Raw genomic sequence first — 8,744 nt, forward strand, 5'->3', positions numbered from 1 at the left:
TCTGCCAACTTGTGATCTCTGTCTGTCAAATAAATAAATAAAATCTTTAAAAGTCTTCTGTGGGGCGCCTGGGTGGGTCAGATGGTTAAGCGTCTGCCTTCGGCTCAGGTCATGATCCCAGAGTCCTGGGATTGAGTCCCACATCAGGCTCCCTGCTCAGCAGGGAGTCTGCTTCTCACGCCCTCTCTGTTCCCCCTGCTTGTGCGCTCTCTCGCGCTCTCTCTCTCTCTCTGTTAATTAAATAAATAAAAATAAAATCTTAAAAAAAAAATAAATAGACAAAAGTCTTTTGTGGCTATGGCCCCAACAAGGACTGTAGAATTTTTAAACAAATATAAAGATTTAATGAATTAACCTTTCTGGAATGTTCTGCTAGCTGCCAACATGTAGAAATTTGTAGACATTAAGAATGACTTCATCACTGACATCCCTTCCTAACCTATGATGCACGCCATGGCCCTTTTCCTCCTCCCTTTGCTCACCATGGCCTTTCTGACTCCCTACACTCTCTGCTCCCTCTTCCTGGACAGCAACCATGTAAATTCTAGCACCAAAAGCACGGATAAGACCACCACATCCATATTTAATAGACACCTCCACTTTAAAAATATTTCTTCTAATCCTATCATGAACTCACAGGAAAAAAAGAAAAAATTATCACCATTTCAAAAATGAGGAACTGGAGCTCCATGAAGTTAAAAAGAAGTTCATCTAAAGTCACAAAACTACTTACTAAGTAGAAGGGCCAGATTTGGCTGCAAAGTTCTTGATCTGAAACTGCTATACCTCTTTCCTCATAATGGGTGGTTAGCATTCTGCTTCATCAGTTGGTGTTTTCCAAATATATCAAGTGATTCTCAAGCCTGGTCCCAGCAGTGGTTCAAATCAAAATTGTTAAAATCAGGCTTCACAATCTAGAAAACTGACATCACTGTTTTGGTCAGTGGGGTCCCAGACCAATGTCAAGCAGCATCATGTGCTTGTGTACCACAGGCTGGTGTCAGCATCCGTGACTGTGCTCCCAATGACGAAGAGCACATTGCTTTTACCTTCTTCAAGAAGACAGAGACAATTCTAAATCACAAAATTAGAAAGGACTGTATCAGTATCCGCTTAGCCCAGTATTCTGATTCTAAATGACATCACATAATAAATTTCCCCGAGATAGAAGGGACATGCTATTTATAATGACGGCTGAAAGCCTCGGGAGATGTCCTGGGCTATTTGTTTCTTTAAGATGAACATGAATCTACAAACAAAAGTAAAACCTTCCACAGGCAGGTCGCCTATTTCATGTATTGCTATCGCTCATCCTTAATGATAATAAACTATAATGAAATAAAAAGAAGAAACCCTCTTTGCCTTTGCCATAGCATAAATTTCAAATCCTGCTTTGGCTGTTGTTGGTTCTTAAGTTCGACGGGAGCAGCACACAGCGTTCGATAAAATTCCCTGCCCTCACACTACCTTTCTTTCAACTGGGATGATAACTGACATGCCACAGTGACCAGCAAGTTTGTTTTTAAGTAATGGAACCGCTATGTTAATTCATCTGCCCCTATATAAGGCATATGTATGACCGAATGTGCGGAACAACAAAAATGCTCAGTTCTATAATCTTTCTATTAGTCACCTCAAAATAGTGACAGGGCTTGCTCAGTCTCTGAAGGTGTGTATTCAGAGTCTTTGCTGGAAACATGATTCGGACAGAACTGATTTCAAATTCTGCTTCCTTCTCATCATCACACTAGCCGTCCCACTGCCTTCTTCCACCAGGACCATCAGCAGCATATAAGGGCACACGTTTATTCAACAAGTGAACTGCAGGGAAGGGAATCATTTCTCCCTGTTCAGATGTCAAACAAAATCAACAATAACTTCCTAAAGAAAGAAAAAGGGAGACAAGAACTGACCTCTTTCACCTCAAATTGCTCACGCCCTCTTTGTCTAGTCTATACAGACATCCACATAACCTTCCCCTTTGAATGTTTGTGTATAGCGGTATTTTCAAGAATTATGCTGCATCTCTGTAACTGCTCCAAATTTCACGAAAATGAGTAACCATCCTGTTTACAGATACAGTTTTAAATATGTGTATAAAATAATGTATATTCTCTGAATGACCTTAGTTTTGAAACTGACTGCTATGCACACGGCAGCCTACCCTTAAAGATGCCAATAGTCCCAGTACCTACAATAGGACTTGCTATTGTTGAACTGATAAATGCTTGCTGAATTGGTAATACATGATTCTCATTGGCTCAAATCATATCCGTGAGCTTTTATATAGTCCAAAGACAGGTACACTCCACCAACACCAGTTTTGTTCACACTGAAGTTCGATTTTCCTTGGTTCTTTTACCATTCCCCTGGGAAAGAGAAAGCCTTCCTAACAGCAACTGAACAAACAACTGAAAAACAATTCAAACATGCAACCAGAGACACCGAGGTTGACTTTGTGGGAAACAAGCGCTCTCCCACCGCCTTTTTGCAAGAGAGACACCAATCTCTGCCCCACATGGAAGCAGGGAAGAGCTGTTTGTGTCTGTACACACAGGAAAAAAGGGAGGGATGACTGGGTACCCCAGAGACTTAACAGGAGTCTGAAGTCTCTTCTGCTACAGAAACTCCTGAGGGACTGAGGGATGGCCATGGCCAGGAGTGAAGGGAATGGTTATTAGAACAAGAAAGGAAGTAAGCAGCCCTAATGATGATCTCTGTAGAATGAATTGTGGTATCTACCAACCAATCACCAAGCAAGGGGGGGGCAAGGAGAGAAGGTCAAATAGTGACCAAATCTCTAGTTCTTCTAGACCTCCTCGTGATAATGACAAAGCTTTTATCTAGTAAGTGTTCTGAGTTCCCTGATCTTATTACATTCATGAGTGTAAGCTATTGCTCTTTCTCTCTAGGCAAGAGTACTGTGCTACAAGGTAGAAAGGTTTGTTTCTCAATACATGCCATGCTGTCAATTTAAAATTGGAACTCAATACGTGAAAATTGTATGGGATTCTTACCTTCTTGTGTTGATGTCTACAAATACTAAGGTTTCACTCTGGAACATTTTATAAGGCTTCTAATAAAAATTCATCTAAAAATCCATCTAAAAAATTCATTTTTCCTCTGATTCTGTTCAATCCCTCACTACATGAAAAAATTACTAGGTACAATCTTAATTAATTTTAATTTAAAAAATTTTAATTATGTATGTTAAAGAGCAATTACCAATTCAGTGGAAAATACTGTAGCTGAACAGTTTTATAACTTGTTTTCATCAAATATGTTTACTCAGTTCATATGTATACTATACAACCTATCATTGTAGACATTCCCAATACATGCTAGGATTGGTTTTCAAGGCTGAAAAGAAGTTCTGCTAAAAGGAAACCTCTTCAATTTCCCTAAAACAAGTATTTTTGAACATGGAGCCATTTTGCAAAGAAAACCTCTTAGTATTAACTACTCCTACTAATTTTCAAGATGAATTCCAATAGCAATATGTGAAAGTATCCTAACAAGTGTTGTTTTTATTTCAAAACATGTCTTGTGATAAGGCAGGGTTTTCAAATTCAGCCCTACTAAGATTTGGAGTCGGATAATTCTTTATTGTGGGAGACTACCCAGTGTGTTGTAGAATGTTAACAACATCCCTGGCCTCTGCCCACAAGATGCCTGAAGCACCCCCCTTCCCAAAAAATGTCTCCAGATGTTGCCAGTGTACCTTGGGGGTGGGGGGAATCACCCCTCTAGAAAACCACTATTCTAAGCCCATCAAAAAGATACCCTGAGGTAACAGGTCATTCTCTCCTTCCATATTGACTAACATTTCTCTCTCCTAGTTCTGTCTCATCAAGCCATTTCAGCACTTTTTTAAAATGCCTTTACCTTAGGACAGCAAAGATTTCACTGAATATTTCTTAAAGCATACCAGGGCTTAGGAAACAATCCTCCTGGAAAATTATTGTCAAAATATGCTTCTGAGGACTAAGAACCAGTCCAAGGATATAATCCTATTTCCAGTGCAAAAGATGAAGGATAGACAGGAAAGGGTTTTCTCATTTCACATAAAATTTAACATTTTATAAATGAAGACTTCACCTCCACATGCTCATAAGCTCTTCAGGAGCCTAAATTCTGCCTTTGCGGGGGGGGGGGGGGGGCACCCAAATCAATTTGTGCAATAATCACTCCTCCTTGACCTCCAAACAAACAAACAAAACCGAGCAAACATATAAGGTTATGTTGTATCTGTACAGCACTCCAGGGAGAACAGAACTGATCGCTAACCTTAACTACATGTTCTAACAATAATCAATGGAAAATTAAAAAAAAAAAAAAACATAGTAATAGGAGAAACTGACAGCATTAAGTCCTTATTCAGTCTCCACCTTTCAGATATCCAGAATCATGGACATATTTCATAAGGTACCTCTCAATAGTTACTGTACTAGAAACTGAGAAAGCCAATGTCACATGGAATATGAGGACGTGCCCTGGCCATGAAGCTTGTTGTCCTTTCTGCTGTATAGCTCCACAGGTCAGTGACCACCCAGCAAGACAGGCCGTACCATGCTCCTCACCACTTTTCTAGAGTTCTCCCTTCCCTTCATCTGCCGCTGCCCCTGCAATTTGGATGCAGGAACTATTTCTGGTGGTTGCACAACCACCTCAGAGCCCAGCCCTCTTAGGTATCCGCAGACAGTAGGTTAGGCTCTCACTTTTCCCTTTCTGAGTCCTTCCATAGATGGTACAGGTTTCCAGAGTCACCTTCATTCTCATTTCCCTATGTCTGGTCAAGTCTCTCTAAAAATATGGCAACGGCGAGAGAGCACAGAAAGCTGGATGGAGTCTGAGAAGGCGCAGACGTGGTAACAAATCCCGCCCCCCCCCCATCTCCCCGGTTTCCGATCCTGTATGCTGAAGACGCTTCTTCCCTTCTTGCGGTTGGTGGGTGAAATTTTTCCGAGTCAAAGAGGCGTTTTTGCATAAAGCTTTTTGCATTAGACTTTTGTTTATTCTATTAATCTGGTCTTATTTTCTTTTTAAGTTACATTTACATGTGGGAAACTCAGGGAAGATCCCTGGTCTCGAAAACCCATGAGTGCTGGTCACTCTGCCGGGCTTCTGGGTCCCAATGGCCATTTGGAGCCATCATGCTTCCGGAGTCCGTGGGGCAACATCACCGCGTCACCTGCAGGGGCAGCAGAGTGAACTGCGGACCCCCGGAGTGACGCCCCAGGTAAGGAACCGAGGCCGGAGCCCCTTTGGCCGCCGGGACTCCTAGGATTTCCCCACCGCACAGAAGGGACGGCCGCCTCCTCGGGGTACCAAATCAGAGCACAAGACTGGAGCCAGGTTCGGGGTGTGCGGGGGGGACCGGGAAGAGATTAGAAAGGTGCATCATTGGACGAGCAAGGAACGTGACTCTGGGGAAAGGAAATAGAAGAGACATAGGAAAACACGTTTCCCTTAATCCCCTCCCCGTGCCGCCTGTGGATCCCAGGATCTCCTCGTCATGGAGACAGACTGCAGCAACAGACGCGACCCTGGGCTGGCAACACGCACACACTCGCGCACACACGCCCCGCCGCGAGTTGCACGCTGCAGACTTCTGCCTGACTTCCCAGCCCAAAATACCTTACCCTCCGGGCCGGACCACGGATTCCTACGGCCCAGAAGAGACACCACCCCTCTCCGCCCCCTGCCATACACACATTCGGACTCCAGACTGCACTCCGAGGAGGCCGGGAACCACTTACGGGAAGCCCAGGCAGTTCCCATGTAAATAACTGCCCTCCCGGCTGCCTGATGTACAAATCTCCTAAGAGCTCGCCCAGAGCAAGCAAGGGGCCCTGCGACCAAGCCAGGTAGGAAAAGGAGGAGGAGCCTGGGGTGCAAATGAACCTCAGAGGACCGCTACTAAGTATTCAGGGGACCACACGTAGCCTTAAACCCCTTCCCGAGCCTTCTGGCTCCACCAGCAGCCCGGTTCCTCCATCCGATCTCTGCACCGCTGCCCTCCTCCTCCTCACCCAAATCCCTCAACGATTTTCCAGCTGGCCCTTCCAGGCCACTTTCTGCATCCATCTCTCTCCAGACGGTTCCCAACAGTGGTCTCGCACACTCACTCCAAAGACCTTGATTCAAGGCTGCCTCGCATCATCATTATAGCGCCCTGAACCTGGCACTAAATCCCCAAATTATCCGGGTCCACTTGTTTTCTCCGGAACCTACTGTCCCTTCCACCACCGTCCTTTGCTCTCGTTCAAATCCGCTTTTCACGCGCCCCACTTTCCCTCTCTGCCGCTCCGACCAGGACACGCTCACACACACACACACACACACACACACCAACAGCCCCTATACTGCGCTCTCACGCCGCTCCCACCCTAACCCCCGGAGATACCCCGCTTTCCCTCTGCGGCTCTTCTCGGCCGGGCCCCCGCACCCAAACCTAGCCTCCCCATCCCGCACCAGCCCGCTCGCCGGGTCCTTTCCCCTCACCTCGCGGTCCTTCCCCTCTGCCCAAGTTGGCCCCCTCGGCCCCCGCCAGAGTCAGTTCAGCCCACCTGCTCTGCCGGCTCGAGCATCCCGGTGGCCGCCGGCTCTCAAATTGGCCAAGCGACTCGCCGAGGCGCCGGGCATTCGGGGCAGCGGCTAGACGCGCCTCCCGCCAGCCAGCCCGGGCTCCCCCGGGCGCAGAACCTTCGTCCCACCGCCCAACCACCTTACAAACTTACTTGCCGGTCGCCAGGAGGGGGCTGCGGTGAGCGGCGGCGGGCCCCGCGGCGGCGAGTGCGCCCCTCTCGGCTGGGCTGGGCGGCGCGGCGCCGGCGCTGCGCTCCTGCGGCCGCGCGGTGAATGGGCTCAGCCTGACGCAGCCCAGCTCTGCCCGCGCCGCCGCCGAGGCCGCCGAGCGCTTCCACACATGCTCAGTTTCCGGACCTGCCTGCGTGGACGCTACCAAGAGCGAGCAGCGGCGGGGGGGGATGGGAACAGGCGGAAAGCAGCCACCAAAGGGCGGCTGCGAGCCGGAGGGTACCACGTTGGAAGCCGGGGAAGAAGACCGACGACGCGTCGCTAAAAATAGCTCCTGCGGAAACCGCGGCTGGGGCTTAAAGCGCCTCCTCCCGCACGCGCGTCCCCGCCGCCCGGAGCTCCGGAACCTGCGCTCGCTGCCGCGGCGGGGACCGGAGCGCGCGCCCAGTCCGGCCCCTGCCCGCACCTTTCAGAGCGCCTCCTCCCCAGGCCCCCGGGGCTGCCCGCGCGGCTGGGGAGTGGGGGCGTGGGGGTTACTCCCGCCCGCCGGGTAGCCCAATTTCAGGTGTCGCCAAAAACGCGGAGGAAAGTTAGGCTAAAGCGATGAAAAAGCTCTGCCACAACGAAATTGGCTCCGATTTCGGGGGGGGGGGGGGGGAAATCATTTTAGGGGGTTGCTTGGATTTGTTAGGAGGAGGAAAGGGCGAAGACGTTCAGCATCCCAGAAAGCTACTAACTTGTGAACTTCTTTTCTGGGCGTTTATGACTCCTTGGCGCATTTCGCTGACACCCATCCCGATCTTGCTGGTTTTGTTGTTCTTGTTTTGCGAACCGTAATTTCTTTGCCCCATGTTCTTCCTCCAGCCTTTCTCCTCCAACCCGGCTTTAAACTGCGCAAAGCAACGGGCGCAAACTGGAGACGGGTGGATTCTGCTGGCAGACTCGAACTGGAACCTGGCCATTTGGTAACGGTGCGCAGCCAGGGTTCCGTCGGTCCCGTGGCAGAGGTCGGCCCCGATGTCTCTTCCTTGGTCCCCCGAGCATCCAACACTTACAGCCTCATGAACTCTCAAAGCCACCGATCCTGCAAATTAATTATTTCCCCGCTATTAATTTTCAGTATATTCTACCTTAATTCCGGATGATAGACTTTTGAAATTTTTCCACCTTTAAACGGCGGCTTAACAAATGTTTCCAATTCCCGCCTTTTTCATTCACCTCTCACAACTACCCTATAAGAGAATCAATATTTCAGTCTGATAGATAAAAACTTTGCCGTTCAGAGATGCTCTTCTTTTACCAGGAGTCATACTGTAATGTTGAAACCAGAGTCAGCCAAACTAGAAATTCCTGTGGTTTCTGCATAACCTAGTACCCCAAATCTATAACTTTGCCTGAGATAAAGGCTCGGGAAATTTAAGAATAATTCTCCGTGGAGTGCTAATAATTGAAAAATGCTGATCAGGAGCTTTGTTTTACTTTTTTTTTTTTTTCCTGATTTCCTTCTTGGCATTTATAGTTTAGATTTCCATGTGTTCTGTGGAAAGTGACATGTTACATTTTTTTTATTTATTTATTCAGAGAATTTACTGAGATCTTGTAAGGGCAATGTTTTCACTTAGAATGTATTTTATAATATCATTTTTGCTAAGGCTACTTTCTTTTGCTGTTGTTACAAATTAGTGAGGTTTTGCTAACCCCACTGATTAACTTGGGTACGTTTTTCATAGAACTGTAGTGGGATAGATCTGTTTCAGTAAAAGTTGTTGGCTTCTCTCGTGAGTATCCTCCTCCCTTTCCCACATAAAATTCAGTGTTATGTCCAGCCCCAAACAGATGATCAATTAATGTTTGATTTTTACTTGATAGTTTTTAGCTCCTTAAATCATTCTTCCTTTAAAGGATGTCTCCAATTGATGGCATCTCCAGGACTAGAGGCACTTTGAAATGACAACACCATTTTCCTAATGTTCCATGGGTGATTC

General features: G+C 47.1%; 1 protein-coding gene across 6 annotated transcripts in view; it reads right to left on the minus strand.

Moving 5' to 3' along the window:
* The window catches only part of OXR1 (oxidation resistance 1), a 443,393-nt gene extending 436,535 nt beyond the window's left edge, over positions 1-6,858 (minus strand). For 4 of the 6 annotated variants that reach the window (XM_059165794.1, XM_059165790.1, XM_059165791.1 and 1 more), the window contains exon 1: positions 6,741-6,848. The gene's annotated coding sequence lies outside the window, so the exon portion shown is untranslated. Of the gene's footprint in view, positions 1-6,569; positions 6,709-6,740 lie in introns of those variants that run through there. The other 2 variants (XM_059165785.1, XM_059165788.1) reach the window with 2 other exon arrangements.
* Positions 6,859-8,744: the final 1,886 nt, after the last annotated feature.

The sequence above is a fragment of the Mustela lutreola genome, chromosome 3, assembly GCF_030435805.1.
Source record: "Mustela lutreola isolate mMusLut2 chromosome 3, mMusLut2.pri, whole genome shotgun sequence".
Taxonomy (NCBI): Eukaryota; Metazoa; Chordata; class Mammalia; order Carnivora; family Mustelidae; genus Mustela; species Mustela lutreola.